Raw genomic sequence first — 22417 nt, 5'->3', positions numbered from 1 at the left:
GCTGAAAATGTTCTTTCCATTTAATCTTTCATGGAAGCCTTATTTTATATGAGCCTGCCATCAGATTATGATTATGGGATAATCATTGGAGAGAGCCATGAGTTGTATAATACCTTTTTACCAAGTATAAGTATTAGAAATGAACGCCATCCCCTGGAGAGAAGGAAGTTTAATATAGACACAGTTCTGAAAATGCGAAGCTAACCCGGGCTGTTCTGTGGGTGCAGAACTGTGCTCCTGACTTGTCACTTATGTCTCTTGAAATATGCAGGTCACGCCCCCGCTTTCTGGCAGGCAGTTATCACCACTGTCTATATACTTGCAAAAGAGTTATCCAGAGTCAAGTAGAAGGAAGGTCTGCAGACTTTTTTAGTTTCTACCCTGCGGGGACCATGTTGGATGCATCAGCTGTGCTGGTTACATGTCTGCCCTGTCTTGATTTTTGCAAGGACTGCTGTGTTCAGTGCTCAGAGTGCAAGTTCCTTGATGGTCCAGTTTATTAGTAAAAGTGTAAGTGGAAAATAGCAAAATCCTAAAAATCAAAGGGATAGTTAATCTTTAAGTATGATGTAAACAGTGATATTCTGAGGCAATTTGCAGTTGGTATTCATTTTTATTATGGTGTTATAGTTGTTTAGCTTTCTGTTCAGCAGCTATCTGGTTGCTAGGGTAGTAAAGTAATAGTAAAGGAGCTTGAATAGAAAGAGATTTGTAATACAAAGTAATAACAACATAACTGTAGCAGAGCAATAGTCTTCTAGCTGCTTGGGTCAGAAAACTATTGGATAGAGTCAAAAGGAGAACACAAAACATTTTAAGTAAAATATGAACAAGGGCATTGTATAACATAGTAAATATTTGTGTTTAAAGTGATACTGACAGCAAAATAAAACTTTTCATCAAATGATTCTACCTCCAAACATACCTATAACTCATGTGGACCATTTTTTCCAGAAAGCCCTTGTTGTATAAATAAACGCTTCCTAAGATCCTGGACCCGACAGTGAGACAAACCCGACTGTCTCTTCTAAGCTTGTCAGTCAAAGCAGGATCAGGCTGACATAGTCTCTCAAACGATCCTCCTCCTTTCCTTTTCCCTTACTTAGAGTAGTGTCATCAATCATCTGACATGATCTTCAGGGCCGGCCCTAGGCCGATTGGACCTATTGCTGGCAATCGGGCCCACGCCAATGGGGGCCCTGCCACGATACACCTCTTTTTATTTTTAGCCCGGGTCCCCTTTAAAAATGATAAGCCTTTTCATTGGTGGTCAGCGGGTAATTTGATTGGTTGTGCCCCGGGCGTACATGTGACATCAGTACGCACGGGGCGCAACCTTTAAAAGTGAGGAAACAGCCGGAGGATGCAAGCAGCAGCGGACAGCTGGAGGAGGAGGCGAAGAGCAGGGGGATGCTGAGCGAGAGCAGGATGAAGCAGGTAGGCACTGGGAGGGAGCTTGGGGGAGCTGGAGTACGCTTGGGGAAGAGTTGAGGGAGCTGGAGGATGCTGGGGGGAGTGTTGAGGGAGCTGGAGGACACCTGGGGGAGAGTGGGGGGAGCGTTGAGGGAGCTGAAGGACGCTTGGGGGAGCTGGAGGATGCCTGGGAAAGAGTTTAAGGAGCTGGAGGATGCTGGGGGGAGAGTTGGGGGAGCTGGAGGACACCTGGAGGAGGGTTGAAGGAGCTGTGGAAAATTTTGTTTGCTAAGTGCTCATAGCCTGTACAGAGAGATACCATAAAACTATGGCACATAGGGATTCCCCTGTAACAGTCCCCGGAGTTTGCTCCATATGATGGCTACATGAAAGCTGGTCAGTGCTGCTCTGTTCTGCTAATGTTGGGTGAGTCAGGGAATGGGAGTACACTGCAGGGCAAATTGCATTCTTTCCATGGGCATGGCAAAAAAAAAATGTTGACGCGCTATGCGCGGCAAAGCTTTTTGTCCCTATTTACATTTTTTAAACGTTGGGAGGTGTGACTGTATTTAGCACAATTCAGCAGGAACAGCCCAAAAAACTATAAAACTATGGCAGCATAGGGATTCCCCCTGTACTAAGCATAATTCACAATGTACTAAGGGGACCCCGCAAAAATGGTTCCAGTTGGGCCCCGCAGTTGGTAAGAACGGCCCTGATGATCTTGATATCTTCTTTCGGCAACTTTAGAGTGAGAGTGTGAGTAATGCTGCCTGAGTTCGCTCATTTTACCCCCCCCCCTTTTCTCCGGATTGTGTGCTGATCTGTCTCCCACCAAGATTTATCTTACACACACACACACACACGCACTTTTTCAGATGTCTGCCTGCATAACCCCCCACCACTACACACAGACAAGGCACTTCAGCCAAATCTAAATTAACTCTTTACTCCAGTGTACTTATTCAATTTCCCTTTGCATACATACACAGTGATCGTAGATTGGTCTGAAGGAAAGGCGGCGAGCCAGGAAGAGAAGAAAGACGATGGCTGCCTCCTGGGACTGATCTTTAAAAGGTGCATTTGGAGGGAGGATTGAACATTCATATTTTTTTATTAGGATTTGGGTAGCTTATATGTAAATAAATAATATGGCATGTAAAAAAAAAAAACATTTATTCACTGTCAGTGTCGCTTTAAGGAATTTTACTGCCACCACATTAGTGCCACCTAGAATGCTATATTTATTCTGCAGAAAGCTTTACCATACCTGAGTAAAGAGCCCTAGAAGCTCTCTCTGATTGCAGCTGCCATTTTAGCTTGGTCTTGTAGCTTCCTGCTGCAGTTATAGCCATTATAGCTCAGATCACACATTCCTAAAGGAGGGGAGGCTGAGTTCTTATGTGAGGGGGGAAGCAGGAGATAGTTGCCCAGACTCTGGCCCCAGGAATGAAGGATTTTTCTGAGGAAGTCAGATACCCTAAGAACATGTTTACAAAAAAGGAGACAGGAATTCCTTTGTTTTCTTTGATCGAGGCCTCTGTTTCTGTGAGAGCTTATGACTGTATTTACATTTCTGACAAAGCTTACATAGTTTTTACCTTTCCTTCTCCTTTAAAGTCAACTACCCATTAAGTCTGACACTTTGCCTTGGATGGCAAACAGGTTGCCCATAGCTTGAGTCTTCATATAAATATATATAAACTGTGAATCTTCATGTAAGGCATAGCAATGGGCCACCGTTTTTTTTTACACTTAGACATATGTGATTATATGTGATAAGACTGATAGAAAACCATGGTGGTTTGTTTCCAACATTTCCCCACCCCCCTTAGGCTCATAGTTTTTCAACCCCTCCCTCGCATGTTGTATTGCAAACTCATGGATTCTGGAAATTGCGTTCATAGTGGGTGGTCAGTTACCCTTCTGACCGATGCGGCTCTGTCTGCGCGGCTCTGTCTGCGCGGCTCTGCACGTGCGTTTCTTTACATTTTGCAGAGCAGTGGGACGTGCCGAGGTCAGCGTTTCAGGAAAAAAAAAAACTTGTGCGCAGCGGAAAGGGGAAATGCCGGAGCCCTTTTAAAATGGCGTCGCCAGCGTTCCGAACGGCGCAGATCTTTGAAGGCGCATTACAGCAGCAGGAGGTCTCAGATAGGGAAATGGATGTAGCAATTTAGGAGGCAGGAGGGGGCTTTATCTAATGGTGAGAACATCTTCAAAAGCCTTTCCTTCTCCTTTAAGGAGAAGCAATAACGATCTCTGTGTGTGAAACAGTTGCCCATACAAACGCATATACCCTGCAGGGAACCAATTTTTATTTAGTTTACTAATTCTGTAATAGGAAACCATGTTTTAGTTTTCAAAACAAATTAGTTTTTGTTTTGTTTTTTAACATTTGATTGAAGTTTTGCAATAAACATGTAGGATGAATAATGACAAATTATTTATATATAGGTTGTATAACAATGGTCACATTCAACAGTTTGTCCTTCAAAAACAAATTAGTTAATAGCCCTGCTCCATCAGAATCCTTCACTGCAATCTGTTTTTCAAAAGACCAAACTGTTTTTTTTATAATATTTAATTTCAAACTTGATGTGGGGCTAGACATATTCTTAGTTTCCCAGGTGCCCACAGCCATGTGACCTCTTTACTGCTGCAATACAAGTTAGAGACAATAACTCCTCCCCCGCAGTCATTAACAGAACAATGGTGTAACTACAATGCACTGGGCCCCCGCTGCAAAAAAATGTGCCACAATGACCTGAGATTTTTAAAGATATTATTAAATTACACTGCCTGCAATGCAAATAATTCATTCTAACAATTACACCATAAAAATCATGTTAGAATCCCTTTGATTGCTTTTTAAAGCAGACTCAGTTCTAGGTACCTCACATACTCTAGAGCAGAGCTGTCCAACTGCCCCCCACCTGTCTGGCTGCTGTGACTGCTTACCACTGTGTAAGCTTTAAATGGTATCAGTACTGAGATTAACTGGCCCCCTGCGTTGTTGACACCTCAGATTCAGGCTGTAAACCCCCAGTATTGTTTAAACATGTAATCCCCTGTTCTGTTCACACTTTTGAATCCCTACAGGCAGCATAGGTCAGGCAGAGTATAGCACACACAGGCAGCATAGGACAGGAAGAGTATGGCACACACAGGCAGCATAGGGCAGGCAGAGTATGGCACACACAGGCAGCATAGGACAGGCAGAGTATGGCACACACAGGCAGCATACGGCAGGCAGAGTATGGCACACACAGGCAGCATAGGACAGGCAGAGTATGGCACACACAGGCAGAGTATGGCACACACAGGCAGCATAGTCCAGGCAGAGTATGGCACACACAGGCAGCATAGTCCAGGCAGAGTATGGCACACACAGGCAGCATAGGGCAGACATAGTATGGCACACACAGGCAGCATAGGCCAGGTAGAGTATGGCACACACAGGTAGCATAGGGCAGGTGGAATATGGAACACACAGGCAGCACAGGGCAGGCATAGTATGGCACATGCAGGCAGGGTAGGACAGGGAGTCAGTTGGATAATTCCTCTAACTATACGGTCAGAGGGATTCAGAAGAAACACAGAGAACCATTCTACTGTTGCTTTGCTCAGGAAAGAGATAAGAAACCTAAGATGACCTTTCCCATTTATTTCTAAACAGAGCAATGGAACAGTTTCCTGTTGAACACACTCCCTCTCTTTGACCTTACAGGAGAAATTGAAAATAAAAATAAACCCATCAAAACAAAACTTTAAAGAATAAGTAAACCTTTTTTTCTATCAGTAAAATTACTCTAAACAGCCTCCAGAATTACCTACCTTTGTCCCAGCATTCTCTCTGACCTGGTTACTCAGTCAGAAGGTATTCTTTTTGGTTGCTTCCTTTTTTTTTATAAGAGACCTGAACAGGAAGTGAGGGTGGGGCTTCACTCTGCACAAAAAAGCAAAGAAAAATTATAAACTTCTAACTGACGAACTAGGTCAGAGAGGTCTGGTCTGAATTCTGCTTTTATTCTATTTTTTTAAACAAACATATGGGACAGGCAGTCCAGTGCACCTCACGGTCCCACAAAGTAGATAGAACCTGCAAGGGAAGGCCTGTACCTGCTCAAAAATTCATTTCACAAGTAGTGAATAAACCAGGCATCAACCTGGTTTGTTATTTTCCTTACTCATTAGTTTAAGGCATAACTTACCTGAGCACTACCCATTGTATGGCCAGGGGTGGAATTCTTGTTTCATTTAGGGAGACAAGTTGCCATCAATCGCATCATGACCACCAGGAGCACCCAAATTGCCTCCATTTTGCATTCACTTACAGTAACTCTAGTAATAAACTGCTTTAGCTTCATATTGACTAAACAAATTTATTTAAAAATATCCTAGGACCTCTTTTGCGATTTTCATACTTTTCATTTTCTTGTAGAATTTAGTGTTTCACCATTGAAGCTACCATATTTAAACCAGACTCTTTAGGTGTTTCCTGCACAAACACATTAACTCTCCAGGGCACCAATTTTTAATGTATTTTTTGCTAAAGACTTAGTTCTAGCTTATCCACATAATCTAGATGAAACCACATTTACTGGTTAATTTGAATTGTGGGAGGAGCTATGCAAATAAAAAATACCCCCGTGTGCTTACTCTAATTTGCTACATGGCTTAACGACAAGTGGCAGCTCCAATGGGTTAGTACTGTATTCAGGTCTTATCATTAAAAGGGATTTTCTTACAGAAATTTTAGGAAAATGTTTCCAAGCATTAAAAAAAGAAATGTAAGACTTTGTAATTGCTTATTTTATTGATTGTTTATTCAGAGCAGTGCTCCGAGTGCTTTCATAATTTACATTAATTTATTTCTTAAATGTAGAAACCCTCAAAATTTGGTGATTATTACTCAGGCAGTTCCCTTTAGTTTGGACACCTAAAAGTGGTCCTAAAGTGTGTGTGTGACACTATTTCCTCTTCCCAGGTTAAAAATAGTTGCTTCCTTTCAGTTTGAAAAATTCCCAATAGATGGCAGTGTATTCTAGTATACAAGGGATTGCACACATGCTCAGGGTCCTTCCTGGGGTCTCACCTCACTGGAAGGTGGTTACAAGATTGGGGAATAGTTAATGTTGAGTCAATTTATGTGATAGCAACTCTAGGAATGAAAGGCAGGCAGGAAAAGATAGCTGAGCAGCTTATTGCTCCACCAAGGAGGTTAGACGGGTTAGGATCCTGTGGCGTTCAGGCTGAAAGTTAAGGAATATGAGTTGGTGAGCTTGGGCAGGTTGTGTGCCAGGGAGCAAGACACCACTGTTGGATCAGCTGCACTGGGGATGCCCAAAGTGAGTTACGGCCAGGAAGGGAAGTTCTCTAAAGAGATGTGTAATTCTGAACATTGCATTGCGCTCAAGAAGCCATTTCTCATTTTTGCTTCATGTGTTGGTGTCTGCCAAAGCCTTTGATCTAACCAAATGTTATACAAATGGGCGTTCAATAAAGAAGTCAATTTGTTTGCACAAGATAATGGTGGGTGTGGTCATTTCCATAGCTGTTGGTTGGCAGTTGTTCAGCAGCAAGGCTAATACTCACCAGAGAGGGCAGACTAAAATGACTTTTCCCATTATTTTCTAAAGAGAGCAATAAAACACTCCAACTCTCTGACCTTACAAAAAAACAAACTAAAAAAATCTTAAACTAAAAATAACTCCATCAAAACAAAACTTTAAACATAACTAATGCTTCTGCTTTTATTCTATTTTTAAACAAACATATAGGATAGGCAGTCCAGTGCACCTCACGGTCCCACAAAGTAGATAGAACCTGCAAGGGAAGGCCTGTACCTGCTCAAAAATTCATTTCACAAGTAGTGAATAAACCAGGCATCACCCTGGTTTGTTATTTTCCTTACTCATTAGTTTAAGGCATAACTTACCTGAGCACTACCCATTGTATGGCCAGGGGTGGAATTCTTGTTTCATTTAGGGAGACAAGTTGCCATCAATCGCATCATGACCACCAGGAGCACCCAAATTGCCTCCATTTTGCATTCACTTACAGTAACTCTAGCAACAAACTGCTTTAGCTTCATATTGACTAAACAAACTTATTTAAAAATATCCTAGGACCTCTTTAGCGATTTTTATATTTTTCATTTTCTTGTAGAATTTAGTGTTTCACCATTGAAACTACCATATTTAAACCAGACTCTTTAGGTGTTTCCTGCACAAACAGATTAACTCTCCAGGGCACCAATTTTGAATGTATTTTTTGCTAAAGACTCAGTTCTATCTTATCCACATAATCTAGATGAAACCACCTTTACTGGTTAATTTGAATTGTGGGAGGAGCTATGCAAATAAAAAATACCCCCGTGTGCTTACTCTAATTTGCTGCATAGCTTAACGACAAGTGGCAGCTCAAATGGGTTAGTACTGTATTCAGGTCTTATCATTAAAAGGGATTTTCTTACAGAAATTTTAGGAAAATGTTTCCAAGCATTAAAAAAAGAAATGTAAGTCTTTGTAATTGCTTATTTTATTGATTGTTTATTCAGAGCAGTGCTCCGAGTGCTTTCATAATTTACATTAATTTCTTTCTTAAATGTAGAAACTTTCAAAATTTGGTGATTATTACTCAGGCAGTTCCCCTTTAGTTTGGGCACCTAAAAGTGGTCCTAAATTGTGTGTGTGACACTATTTCCTCTTCCCAGGTTAAAAAGAGTTGTTTCCTTTCAGTTTGAAAAATGCCCAATAGATGGCAGTGTGTTCTAGTATACAAGGGATTGCACACATGCTCAGGGTCCTTCCTGGGGTCTCACCTCACTGGAAGGTGGTTACAAGATTGGGGAATAGTTAATGTTGAGTCAATTTATGTGATAGCAACTCTAGGAAAGGAAAGCTCTTTTGGGGCAGGGCCCTCTTCACCTTGTATCGGTTATTGATTGCTTTATATGTTACTCTGTATGTCCAATGTATGTAACCCACTTATTGTACAGTGCTGCGGAATATGTTGGCGCTTTATAAATAAATGTTAATGTAATGTAATAGCAACTCTAGGAATGAAAGGCAGGCAGGAAAAGATAGCTGAGCAGCTTATTGCTCCACCAAGGAGGTTAGAGGGGTTAGGACCCTGTGGCGTTCAGGCTGAAAGTTAAGGAATATGAGTTGGTGAGCTTGGGCAGGTTGTGTGCCAGGGAGCAAGACACCACTGTTGGATCAGCTGCACTGGGGATGCCCAAAGTGAGTTACGTCCAAGAAGGGAAGTTCTCTAAAGAGATGTGTAATTCTTAACATTGCATTGCGCTCAAAAAGCCATTTCTCATTTTTGCTTCATGTGTTGGTGTCTGCCAAAGCCTTTGATCTAACCAAATGTTATACAAATGGGCGTTCAATAAAGAAGTCAATTTGTTTGCACAAGGTAATGGTGGGTGTGGTCATTTCCATAGCTGTTGGTTGGCAGTTGTTTAGTGTGCATTTCCTCAGCAGCAAAGCTAATACCCACCAGAGAGGGCAGACAGAAAGGGAACAGCTGTGGTACAGTGGCTAGAATTTCCAGGGAGTTGTTACTCAGTGTGCCATTTTATAATGCCCAACAGGTAAGTGCACACAGCCCACACACACTCTCAGTTCTACGACAGCCAACCCCTAAGGGTAAGCTACATACAAGTATACATTACAAGTATATGTAAATCATTTTAAAATCAAATGTAAAATTGCTCAGGGCACTTTTCTAAGCACTTTGGCAATTTACATTACTGTATTTTCCACATTTAAAGCTATTAAGCTGTTAATTAACTGCTGCTATAATGAAATTTATAACAAAAGCACCACCTGCTGGTCAGTTCCTCTAACTATATGGTCAGAGAGATACAGAAGAAACACAGAGAACTATTCTAATGTTGCTTTGCTCAGGAAAGATATAAGAAACCTAAAATGACTTTTCCCATTATTTTCTAAAGAGAGCAATAAAACACTCCAGCTCTCTGACCTTACAAGAAAACAAACTAAAATAATCTTGAACTAAAAATAACTCCATCAAAACAAAACGTTAAGCATAACTAATGCTTCTTCTTTAATTCTATTATTAAACAAACATATGGGACAGGCAGTCCAGTGCATCTCACGGTCCCACAAAGTAGATAGAACCTGCAAGGGAAGGCCTGTACCTGCTCAAACATTCATTTCACAAGTAGTGAATAAACCAGGCATCACCCTGGTTTGTTATTTTCCTTACTCATTAGTTTAAGGCATAACTTACCTGAGCGCTACCCATTGTATGGCCAGGGGTGGAATTCTTGTTTCATTTAGGGAGACAAGTTGCCATCAATCGCATCATGACCACCAGGAGCACCCAAATTGCCTCCATTTTGCATTCACTTACAGTAACTCTAGCAACAAACTGCTTTAGCTTCATATTGACTAAACAAATTTATTTAAAAATATCCTAGGACCTCTTTTGCGATTTTTATATTTTTCATTTTCTTGTAGAATTTAGTGTTTCACCATTGAAACTACCATATTTAAACCAGACTCTTTAGGTGTTTCCTGCACAAACACATCAGCTCTCCAGGGCACCAATTTTGAATGTATTTTTTGCTAAAGACTCAGTTCTAGCTTATCCACATAATCTAGATGAAACCACATTTACTGGTTAATTTGAATTGTGGGAGGATCTATGCAAATAAAAAATACCCCCCGTGTGCTTACTCTAATTTGCTGCATGGCTTAACGACAAGTGGCAGCTCAAATGGGTTAGTACTGTATTCAGGTCTTATCATTAAAAGGGATTTTCTTACAGAAATTTTAGGAAAATGTTTCCAAGCATTAAAAAAAGAAATGTAAGTCTTTGTAATTGCTTATTTTATTGATTGTTTAATCAGAGCAGTGCTCCGAGTGCTTTCATAATTTACATTAATTTATTTCTTAAATGTAGAAACCCTCAAAATTTGGTGATTATTACTCAGGCAGTTCCCCTTTAGTTTGGACACCTAAAAATGGTCCTAAAGTGTGTGTGTGACACTATTTCCTCTTCCCAGGTTAAAAAGAGTTGTTTCCTTTCAGTTTGAAAAATGCCCAATAGATGGCAGTGTATTCTAGTATACAAGGGATTGCACACATGCTCAGGGTCCTTCCTGGGGTCTCACCTCACTGGAAGGTGGTTACAAGATTGGGGAATAGTTAGTGTTGAGTCAATTTATGTGATAGCAACTCTAGGAATGAAAGGCAGGCAGGAAAAGATAGCTGAGCAGCTTATTGCTCCACCAAGGAGGTTAGACGGGTTAGGATCCTGTGGCGTTCAGGCTGAAAGTTAAGGAATATGAGTTGGTGAGCTTGGGCAGGTTGTGTGCCAGGGAGCAAGACACCACTGTTGGATCAGCTGCACTGGGGATGCCCAAAGTGAGTTACGTCCAGGAAGGGAAGTTCTCTAAAGAGATGTGTAATTCTGAACATTGCATTGCGCTCAAGAAGCCATTTCTCATTTTTGCTTCATGTGTTGGTGTCTGCCAAAGCCTTTGATCTAACCAAATGTTATACAAATGAGCGTTCAATAAAGAAGTTAATTTGTTTGCACAAGATAATGGTGGGTGTGGTCATTTCCATAGCTGTTGGTTGGCAGTTGTTCAGCAGCAAGGCTAATACTCACCAGAGAGGGCAGACTAAAATGACTTTTCCCATTATTTTCTAAAGAGAGCAATAAAACACTCCAGCTCTCTGACCTTACAAAAAAACAAACTAAAAAAATCTTAAACTAAAAATACCCCCATCAAAACAGAACTTTAAGCATAACTAATGCTTCTGCTTTTCTTCTATTTTTAAACAAACATATAGGATAGGCAGTCCAGTGCACCTCACGGTCCCACAAAGTAGATAGACCTGCAAGGGAAGGCCTGTACCTGCTCAAAAATTCATTTCACAAGTAGTGAATAAACCAGGCAACACCCTGGTTTGTTATTTTCCTTACTCATTAGTTTAAGGCAGGGGTCCCCAACCTTTCTTACTTTTGAGCCACAGTCAAATGTAAAAAGACTTGGAGAGTAACACAAGAGCAACACAAGCACCATAAAAGTTCATGGAGGAGCCAAATAAGGGCTGCGATTGGCTATTAGGAGCCTCTATGCACCCTATCAGCTTACAGGGGGCTTTATTTGGTAGTAAATCTTGTTTTTATTTGCACAAAACTTGCCACCAAGGCAAGAATTCAAAAATAACTACCTGGTTTGGGGGCACTGGGAGCAACACCCAAGGGATTGGTGAGCAACATGTTGCCCCCGAGCCACTGGTTGGGGATCACTGGTTTAAGACATAACTTACCTGAGCGCTACCCATTGTATGGCCAGGGGTGGAATTCTTGTTTCATTTAGGGAGACAAGTTGCCATCAATCGCATCATGACCACCAGGAGCACCCAAATTGCCTCCATTTTGCATTCACTTACAGTAACTCTAGCAACAAACTGCTTTAGCTTCATATTGACTAAACAAACTTATTTAAAAATATCCTAGGACCTCTTTTGCGATTTTTATATTTTTCATTTTCTTGTAGAATTTAGTGTTTCACCATTGAAACTACCATATTTAAACCAGACTCTTTAGGTGTTTCCTGCACAAACACATTAACTCTCCAGGGCACCAATTTTGAATGTATTTTTTGCTAAAGACTCAGTTCTAGTTTATCCACATAATCTAGATGAAACCACATTTACTGGTTAATTTGAATTGTGGGAGGAGCTATGCAAATAAAAAATACCCCTGTGTGCTTACTCTAATTTGCTGCATGGCTTAACGACAAGTGGCAGCTCAAATGGGTTAGTACTGTATTCAGGTCTTATCATTAAAAGGGATTTTCCTACAGAAATTTTAGGAAAATGTTTCCAAGCATTAAAAAAAGAAATGTAAGTCTTTGTAATTGCTTATTTTATTGATTGTTTATTCAGAGCAGTGCTCCGAGTGCTTTCATAATTTACATAAATTTCTTTCTTAAATGTAGAAACCCTCAAAATTTGGTGATTATTACTCAGGCAGTTCCCCTTTAGTTTGGGCACCTAAAAGTGGTCCTAAATTGTGTGTGTGACACTATTTCCTCTTCCCAGGTTAAAAAGAGTTGTTTCCTTTCAGTTTGAAAAATGCCCAATAGATGGCAGTGTGTTCTAGTATACAAGGGATTGCACATATGCTCAGGGTCCTTCCTGGGGTCTCACCTCACTGGAAGGTAGTTACAAGATTGGGGAATAGTTAATGTTGAGTCAATTTATGTGATAGCAACTCTAGGAATGAAAGGCAGGCAGGAAAAGATAGCTGAGCAGCTTATTGCTCCACCAAGGAGGTTAGACGGGTTAGGATCCTGTGGCGTTCAGGCTGAAAGTTAAGGAATATGAGTTGGTGAGCTTGGGCAGGTTGTGTGCCAGGGAGCAAGACACCACTGTTGGATCAGCTGCACTGGGGATGCCCAAAGTGAGTTACGGCCAGGAAGGGAAGTTCTCTAAAGAGATGTGTAATTCTGAACATTGCATTGCGCTCAAGAAGCCATTTCTCATTTTTGCTTCATGTGTTGGTGTCTGCCAAAGCCTTTGATCTAACCAAATGTTATACAAATGGGCGTTCAATAAAGAAGTCAATTTGTTTGCACAAGGTAATGGTGGGTGTGGTCATTTCCATAGCTGTTGGTTGGCAGTTGTTTAGTGTGCATTTCCTCAGCAGCAAGGCTAATACCCACCAGAGAGGGCAGACTGAAAGGTAACAGCTGTGGTACAGTGGCTAGAATTTCCAGGGAGTTGTTACTCAGTGTGCCATTTTATAATGCCCAACAGGTAAGTGCACACAGACCACACACACTCTTAGTCCTACGAAAGCCAACCCCTAAGGGTAAGCTACATACAAGTATACATTACAAGTATATGTAAATCGTTTTAAAATCAAAGCACTAAGCACTTTGGCAATTTACATTACTGTATTTTCCACATTTAAAGCTATTAAGCTGTTAATTAACTGCTGCTATAATGAAATTTATAACAAAAGCACCACCTGCTGGTCAGTTCCTCTAACTATATGGTCAGAGAGATACAGAAGAAACACAGAGAACTATTCTAATGTTGCTTTGCTCAGGAAAGATATAAGAAACCTAAAATGACTTTTCCCATTATTTTCTAAAGAGAGCAATAAAACACTCCAGCTCTATGACCTTACAAGAAAACAAACTAAAAAAATCTTAAACTAAAAATAACTCCATCAAAACAAAACTTTAAGCATAACTAATGCTTCTGCTTATACTCTATTTTTAAACAAACATATGGGACAGGCAGTCCAGTGCACCTCACGGTCCCACAAAGTAGATAGAACCTGCAAGGGAAGGCCTGTACCTGCTCAAAATTTCATTTCACAAGTAGTGAATAAACCAGGCATCACCCTGGTTTGTTATTTTCCTTACTCATTAGTTTAAGGCATAACTTACCTGAGCACTACCCATTGTATGGCCAGGGGTGGAATTCTTGTTTCATTTAGGGAGACAAGTTGCCATCAATCGCATCATGACCACCAGGAGCACCCAAATTGCCTCCACTTTGCATTCACTTACAGTAACTCTAGCAACAAACTGCTTTAGCTTCATATTGACTAAAAAAATTTATTTAAAAATATCCTAGGACCTCTTTTGCTATTTTCATACTTTTCATTTTCTTGCAGAATTTAGTGTTTCACCATTGAAACTACCATATTTAAACCAGACTCTTTAGGTGTTTCCTGCACAAACACATTAACTCTCCAGGGCACCAATTTTTAATGTATTTTTTTGCTAAAGAATCAGTTCTATCTTATCCACATAATCAAGATGAAACCACCTTTACTGGTTAATTTGAATTGTGGGAGGAGCTATGCAAATAAAAAATACCCCCGTGTGCTTACTCTAATTTGCTGCATGGCTTAACGACAAGTGTCAGCTCCAATGGGTTAGTACTGTATTCAGGTCTTATCATTAAAAGGATTTTCTTACAGAAATTTTAGGAAAATGTTTCCAAGCATTAAAAAAAGAAATGTAAGTCTTTGTAATTGCTTATTTTATTAATTGTTTATTCAGAGCAGTGCTCCGAGTGCTTTCATAATTTACATTAATTTCTTTCTTAAATGTAGAAACCCTCAAAATTTAGTGATTATTACTCAGGCAGTTCCCCTTTAGTTTGGACACCTAAAAGTGGTCCTAATTGTGTGTGTGACACTATTTCCTCTTCCCAGGTTAAAAAGAGTTGTTTCCTTTCAGTTTGAAAAATGCCCAATAGATGGCAGTGTGTTCTAGTATACAAGGGATTGCACACATGCTCAGGGTCCTTCCTGGGGTCTCACCTCACTGGAAGGTGGTTACAAGATTGGGGAATAGTTAGTGTTGAGCCAATTTATGTGATAGCAACTCTAGGAATGAAAGGCAGGCAGGAAAAGATAGCTGAGCAGCTTATTGCTCCACCAAGGAGGTTAGAGGGGTTAGGGCCCTGTGGCGTTCAGGCTGAAAGTTAAGGAATATGAGTTGGTGAGCTTGGGCAGGTTGTGTGCCAGGGAGCAAAACCACTGTTGGATCAGCAAATAAAATTTTTATAACAAAATTTATAACAAACGCACCACCTGCTGGTCAGTTCCTCTAACTATATGGTCAGAGAGATACAGAAGAAACACAGAGAACTATTCTAATGTTGCTTTGCTCAGGAAAGATATAAGAAACCTAAAATGACTTTTCCCATTATTTTCTAAAGAGAGCAATAAAACACTCCAGCTCTCTGACCTTACAAGAAAACAAACTAAAAAAATCTTAAACTTAAAATAACCCCATCAAAACAAACCTTTAAGCATAACTAATGCTTCTGCTTTTCTTCTATTATTAAAAAACATATGGGACAGGCAGTCCAGTGCACCTCACGGTCCCACAAAGTAGATAGAACCTGCAAGGGAAGGCCTGTACCTGCTCAAAAATTCATTTCACAAGTAGTGAATAAACCAGGCATCACCCTGGTTTGTTATTTTCCTTACTCATTAGTTTAAGGCATAACTTACCTGAGCGCTACCCATTGTATGGCCAGGGGTGGAATTCTTGTTTCATTTAGGGAGACAAGTTGCCATCAATCGCATCATGACCACCAGGAGCACCCAAATTGCCTCCATTTTGCATTCACTTACAGTAACTCTAGCAACAAACTGCTTTAGCTTCATATTGACTAAACAAACTTATTTAAACATATCCTAGGACCTCTTTTGCGATTTTTATATTTTTCATTTTCTTGTAGAATTTAGTGTTTCACCATTGAAACTACCATATTTAAACCAGACTCTTTAGGTGTTTCCTGCACAAACACATTAACTCTCCAGGGCACCAATTTTGAATGTATTTTTTGCTAAAGACTCAGTTCTAGTTTATCCACATAATCTAGATGAAACCACCTTTACTGGTTAATTTGAATTGTGGGAGGAGCTATGCAAATAAAAAATACCCCCGTGTGCTTACTCTAATTTGCTGCATGGCTTAACGACAAGTGGCAGCTCAAATGGGTTAGTACTGTATTCAGGTCTTATCATTAAAAGGGATTTTCTTACAGAAATTTTAGGAAAATGTTTCCAAGCATTAAAAAAAGAAATGTAAGTCTTTGTAATTGCTTATTTTATTGATTGTTTAATCAGAGCAGTGCTCTGAGTGCTTTCATAATTTACATAAATTTCTTTCTTAAATGTAGAAACCCTCAAAATTTGGTGATTATTACTCAGGCAGTTCCCCTTTAGTTTGGGCACCTAAAAGTGGTCCTAAATTGTGTGTGTGACACTATTTCCTCTTCCCAGGTTAAAAAGAGTTGTTTCCTTTCAGTTTGAAAAATGCCCAATAGATGGCAGTGTGTTCTAGTATACAAGGGATTGCACACATGCTCAGGGTCCTTCCTGGGGTCTCACCTCACTGGAAGGTAGTTACAAGATTGGGGAATAGTTAATGTTGAGTCAATTTATGTGATAGCAACTCTAGGAATGAAAGGCAGGCAGGAAAAGATAGCTGAGCAGCTTATTGCTCCACCAAGGAGGTTAGACGGGTTAGGATCCTGTGGCGTTCAGGCTGAAAGTTAAGGAATATGAGTTGGTGAGCTTGGGCAGGTTGTGTGCCAGGGAGCAAGACACCACTGTTGGATCAGCTGCACTGGGGATGCCCAAAGTGAGTTACGGCCAGGAAGGGAAGTTCTCTAAAGAGATGTGTAATTCTGAACATTGCATTGCGCTCAAGAAGCCATTTCTCATTTTTGCTTCATGTGTTGGTGTCTGCCAAAGCCTTTGATCTAACCAAATGTTATACAAATGGGCGTTCAATAAAGAAGTCAATTTGTTTGCACAAGGTAATGGTGGGTGTGGTCATTTCCATAGCTGTTGGTTGGCAGTTGTTTAGTGTGCATTTCCTCAGCAGCAAGGCTAATACCCACCAGAGAGGGCAGACTGAAAGGTAACAGCTGTGGTACAGTGGCTAGAATTTCCAGGGAGTTGTTACTCAGTGTGCCTTTTTGTAATGCCCAACAGGTAAGTGCACACAGCCCACACACACTCTTAGTCCTACGACAGCCAACCCCTAAGGGTAAGCTACATACAAGTATACATTACAAGTATATGTAAATCGTTTTAAAATCAAAGCACTAAGCACTTTGGCAATTTACATTACTGTATTTTCCACATTTAAAGCTATTAAGCTGTTAATTAACTGCTGCTATAATGAAATTTATAACAAAAGCACCACCTGCTGGTCAGTTCCTCTAACTATATGGTCAGAGAGATACAGAAGAAACACAGAGAACTATTCTAATGTTGCTTTGCTCAGGAAAGATATAAGAAACCTAAAATGACTTTTCCCATTATTTTCTAAAGAGAGCAATAAAACACTCCAACTCTCTGACCTTACAAGAAAACAAACTAAAAAAATCTTAAACTTAAAATAACCCCATCAAAACAAAACTTTAAGCATAACTAATGCTTCTGCTTTTCTTCTATTATTAAACAAACATATGGGACAGGCAGTCCAGTGCACCTCACGGTCCCACAAAGTAGATAGAACCTGCAAGGGAAGGCCTGTACCTGCTCAAAAATTCATTTCACAAGTAGTGAATAAACCAGGCATCACCCTGGTTTGTTATTTTCCTTACTCATTAGTTTAAGGCATAACTTACCTGAGCGCTACCCATTGTATGGCCAGGGGTGGAATTCTTGTTTCATTTAGGGAGACAAGTTGCCATCAATCGCATCATGACCACCAGGAGCACCCAAATTGCCTCCACTTTGCATTCACTTACAGTAACTCTAGCAACAAACTGCTTTAGCTTCATATTGACTAAAAAAATTTATTTAAAAATATCCTAGGACCTCTTTTGCTATTTTCATACTTTTCATTTTCTTGTAGAATTTAGTGTTTCACCATTGAAACTACCATATTTAAACCAGACTCTTTAGGTGTTTCCTGCACAAACACATTAACTCTCCAGGGCACCAATTTTTAATGTATTTTTTTCTAAAGACTCAGTTCTAGCTTATCCACATAATCTAGATGAAACCACCTTTACTGGTTAATTTGAATTGTGGGAGGAGCTATGCAAATAAAAATACCCCCCGTATGCTTACTCTAATTTGCTGCATGGCTTAACGACAAGTGGCAGCTCAAATGGTTTATGTGGTGTTTATACAAATGGCCTGTAGGTGTCACTGTGAACAAACACAGTGCACATTAATACTGTGCATGCATAGTACTTTCTAGGCTACTAAAAGTGTTAGAGTTGAAGTTCCTGTGTTATGTAATGGCTGCATGAACCTGCTAATAAAGCACTGTTATACCCTACTCCTTCTTGGCTATCAAACATAACAATTGGCGACAAGGATGTCTCTTCTATCCCTGCAGCAGCCTGCACCGTTTCTTCCAAACTCTGGTGAGCCTACCATGAATTTTACTGCATGGATTCGTATGTTTGAAAATTACATTATTGCTACTGACCAAGGGGAGATTTCTGATGCTAGAAAGCGTGCCTTACTTATTCACTGTCTGGGAGCAGAGGGACAGCGGATATTCTATACATTACCATTAGCTGATAATACTTATGAAACAGCTCTTACTGCTATAAAGAACTTTTTTGTGCCAAAAGTAAATGTGGTTGCTGAAAGATATAAATTTCGCCAACGTGGACAGCGTAATGGCGAATCCACAGAACAATTTGTAGCAGCTTTGAGAGAGCTGGTTGTTACATGTGAGTTTGGGAATCTCACAGATGAAATGCTAAGAGACCAAATAGTGGAAAAAACAAATTCACCTCGCATTAGAGAGAGACTGCTCCTGGAACATGATTTAACCCTTGCAAAGGCTATTACAATTGCTAGCCAAATTGAAACAGCAGTGGCAGAGGCTAAAACTCTCAGTCAGGGAAATACTGGGAATGTACAGGCTGTGAATTCAGCAACAGGGCCTAATAAGGCACATTCACATGCAAAATACAGTGCTAAGGAAAGGGATTTACCTACACTGCAAAACCATACATCAGATACAAATAAAAAATACTGCTTCCGCTGTGGTTCAACACAACACACTGCAAATTATGCTACATGTCCTGCAAAAGCTGCACAGTGTCGCAAATGCAAAAAGGTAGGACATTTTGCTAAAATCTGCCGTAGTTCTGCTAAAGATGTTCATGAAGTTACTGCTCCGAATGTTACTGTGTTAAGTGTGGCTAAAGATGGTACATCTATTCCAGACAAGTTTCTATGCACTGTTAATGTCAGTACTGCTTCTACTGACAAAGGAGAAACCATTAACCTGATGCTTGATACAGGTTCAGCTGTTTCTATACTACCAGAGGATATTTACTTGAAATACTTTGCAAAAGATCCGCTTGTTGCACCTGCTCTGAGACTGGTCAGTTACTTAAAGGATCCAATTCCTGTCCTTGGTTGCTTGCAAGTGACTGTACAATTTGAATCAAATACAGCAAAATGCGACTTTTACATTGTGAATAATGGTACTGCTATACTTGGAAGGGATCTATTTGCTGCATTAAACCTACAATTAGTTGATAGCTGCATTACTACAGCACCAGTACCTCCCTCACAGCCAGTGTTTAAAATTTCACCACAAAACAACACTCCACTGGGCTGTGCAAAGAACTTTGTACACAAAGTAAAATTGCGACCAGATGTAAAGCCAGTACGTCAGAAATTGAGGCGATTACCCTACTCTATAAGAGAGACTGTCTCCCAGGAACTAAAGAAACTGGTAGAGCAAGATGTGAGTGAAAAATCAGAATCCTCTGAATGGGTTTCACCCATTGTTGTAACAATGAAGAAAACAGGAGGTATTCGATTATGTGTTGATCTGCGTGAACCTAATAAAGCAGTTGTTATTGATAATCACCCCTTGCCACACATAGAGGAAATATTTTCAGAACTCAGAGGAGCAAAATTCTTTTCTACCCCGGATCTTCAGAGTGCTTATCATCAAGTATTACTGCATGAGGAAAGCAGAGACCTCACTGCATTTATCACCCATGATGGTTTGTTTTGTTTCAAGCTTCGACTTGCTTCAGCACCAAGTTGTTTTCAAAGACTGATGTCTTCTATCCTCCATGACATACCTGGTGTACAATGCTACTTGGATGATATAATTGTCTATGCTCCAACTTTGGATAGTCATGACAAGTACCTTAAAAAGGTTCTGAAACGTATTGATTCTGCAGGACTGAAACTGAACCATTCCAAATGTCACTCCAGACAAACTCAGCTGTCATTTCTGGGTCATATAATTTCACAAAATGGACTACTGCCTGACCCTGACCATGTCAACGCTGTTACACAAGCACCTACTCCATCGGATTTCCAGACCTTACGAGCTTTCCTAGGTCTTACTTCATGGTATTCTAAGTTTATTCCAAACTATGCTTCAGTTGTGGAGCCACTTAGAGCACTATTACGTGGAAATTCAAGTCTGGTTTGGTCAGAGACTGCTCAGCATAGCTTTGAAACAGTGAAACAGTTAATTGTGAACAGTCCATTCAACGGTTGAAAAAGAAGCTCCAGCATGTGTTTGGGCAACAGAAAAATGGAGAACCTACCTATGGGGTAGAGAATTTACATTGTGCACTGATCATAGCCCTTTAACTACACTGCTTACAACAAAGGGACTAGGAAGAGCTGGAATGCGTATAGATAGATGGTCAGCAAGGTTACTGAATTTCAACTACAAAATACAGTACAAACCAGGTTTGAAAAATGTTACTGCTGATTGTTTGTCACGTTTACCTTTACCTGCAGCTACTGATACACTGGAGGAGGACATAGAAGTCGTGGCATTGACTGACGATATACTATCATCTACAGTTTCAGCTGCTGATTTTAAGCAAGCTTGTCTCACATGTCCAGTTCAAGAAAAACTACGGGACATCTTACAAAGCAAATGGCCAAATTCCGAGAAGAAAGTCAGCCCTGATCTTCAACCTTACTACAGGATTAGACATGAACTGTCCTTAGTAGATGACTATGTTGTCCGAGGATCTCATCGCTTACTGGTACCAGAGACTTTGCGGGAAAAGTTCATACAACTTGCACATGAGAGTCATCAAGGAATTGTACGTGCAAAACAAAGACTACGAGAACTATACTGGTGGCCAGCAATGGATGCCGATGTGGTAACTGCCATTCACTCTTGTGTTACTTGTCAGAATCATGACAAAACAGCTATCACACATACACCACCACTTCAGCCAGTACCATTTCCTGATTCAGCCTGGGAAAAACTTGCTATTGATATTGTGGGTCCTTTTACAGATGCTACTATAGACTGCAGATTTGCTATAACTTTGATAGACTATTACAGTAAACGGCCAGAAATTGCATTTGTTTCTCATATAACGTCAGCTACAGTAATAACATTTCTGTCTACAGTCTTCAGCAGAGAAGGTAACCCAAAGGAGCTAATATCAGACAATGGGCCACAATTTGTCTCATCTGAGTTTGAATTCTTTCTGAGAGAGAGGAATATTGTGCATAGGAAATCTTCTGTGTATTACCCACAAGCAAATGGAGAAATTGAGCGATTCAACAGAAGTCTAAAAGAAGTGCTACAAACAGCAAATCTTACTGGGAAGTCTTGGAAAGCATTTACAACAGAGTTCTTACATAACTACAGAGCAACCTGCCATGCAACAACCCAAGCATCTCCAGCTGAATTACTACATGGCAGACAGATGCGCACTAAGTTACATGTTGCAGACATCAAATTCCCACAACATGCTCTGGCTACAAAATCATCTACTGCTGACATTGTTAAACGTCAACAAGCCAAATGTAAGGCTTATACTGACAGAAAACGTGGTGCAAGAGAAGTACATTTTCAGCCTGGATCTCTAGTCCGAGTTAAAAAGCCAGGACTACTGAAACAAGGACAGTCCAAATTTACTACACCACTTGAAGTGAGACGCCAGCGAGGTCCATACACATACGAACTGTCTGATGGACGCATATGGAATGCCAGTCGTCTCGCTCCTGTTAGACATGACCTTGCAGAAGTCCCATTTGACGAAGGGCATATTCCTACTCCTGATATTACCTGTGATAGGCCTGAGCAAAGTGAACCTATAAGGCGGCCTGAAAGGAACAGAAAACAACCTGCATGGACCAAGGACTATGTGATGTGAAATATGCATAATATGGCTTTAAGATGCATACTATGTCATAGTTGTTGTTTATTACATTTACTGTACTGAAAAAAATGCTTTCCTACTATAGGGGGAATATGTGGTGTTTATACAAATGGCCTGTAGGTGTCACTGTGAACAAACACAGTGCACATTAATACTGTGCATGCATAGTACTTTCTAGGCTACTAAAAGTGTTAGAGTTGAAGTTCCTGTGTTATGTAATGGCTGCATGAACCTGCTAATAAAGCACTGTTATACCCTACTCCTTCTTGGCTATCAAACATAACAGTTTAGTACTGTATTCAGGTCTTATCATTAAAAGGGATTTTCTT

General features: G+C 40.3%; 7 non-coding genes across 7 annotated transcripts; all 7 read right to left on the bottom strand.

Annotated features, from left to right (window-relative positions):
* Window positions 1-5468: 5468 nt before the first annotated feature.
* LOC116410706 lies at window positions 5469-5617 on the bottom strand. Its single transcript, XR_004222609.1, has one exon. It is a non-coding gene; the product is annotated as a U12 minor spliceosomal RNA (small nuclear RNA).
* Window positions 5618-7195: 1578 nt separating this feature from the next.
* LOC116410596 lies at window positions 7196-7344 on the bottom strand. Its single transcript, XR_004222511.1, has one exon. It is a non-coding gene; the product is annotated as a U12 minor spliceosomal RNA (small nuclear RNA).
* Window positions 7345-9519: 2175 nt separating this feature from the next.
* LOC116410629 lies at window positions 9520-9668 on the bottom strand. Its single transcript, XR_004222544.1, has one exon. It is a non-coding gene; the product is annotated as a U12 minor spliceosomal RNA (small nuclear RNA).
* A 1580-nt stretch (window positions 9669-11248) lies between these two features.
* Window positions 11249-11396, bottom strand: LOC116410618. Its single transcript, XR_004222533.1, has one exon. It is a non-coding gene; the product is annotated as a U12 minor spliceosomal RNA (small nuclear RNA).
* A 2312-nt stretch (window positions 11397-13708) lies between these two features.
* Window positions 13709-13857, bottom strand: LOC116410607. Its single transcript, XR_004222522.1, has one exon. It is a non-coding gene; the product is annotated as a U12 minor spliceosomal RNA (small nuclear RNA).
* Window positions 13858-15291: 1434 nt separating this feature from the next.
* Window positions 15292-15440, bottom strand: LOC116410585. The gene has a single exon (XR_004222500.1). It is a non-coding gene; the product is annotated as a U12 minor spliceosomal RNA (small nuclear RNA).
* A 1986-nt stretch (window positions 15441-17426) lies between these two features.
* Window positions 17427-17575, bottom strand: LOC116410574. The gene has a single exon (XR_004222489.1). It is a non-coding gene; the product is annotated as a U12 minor spliceosomal RNA (small nuclear RNA).
* Window positions 17576-22417: the final 4842 nt, after the last annotated feature.

This window comes from Xenopus tropicalis, chromosome 4 (genome assembly GCF_000004195.4).
Source record: "Xenopus tropicalis strain Nigerian chromosome 4, UCB_Xtro_10.0, whole genome shotgun sequence".
NCBI classification, from domain to species: Eukaryota; Metazoa; Chordata; class Amphibia; order Anura; family Pipidae; genus Xenopus; species Xenopus tropicalis.
This window is presented reverse-complemented; position numbering and strand designations above follow the sequence as displayed.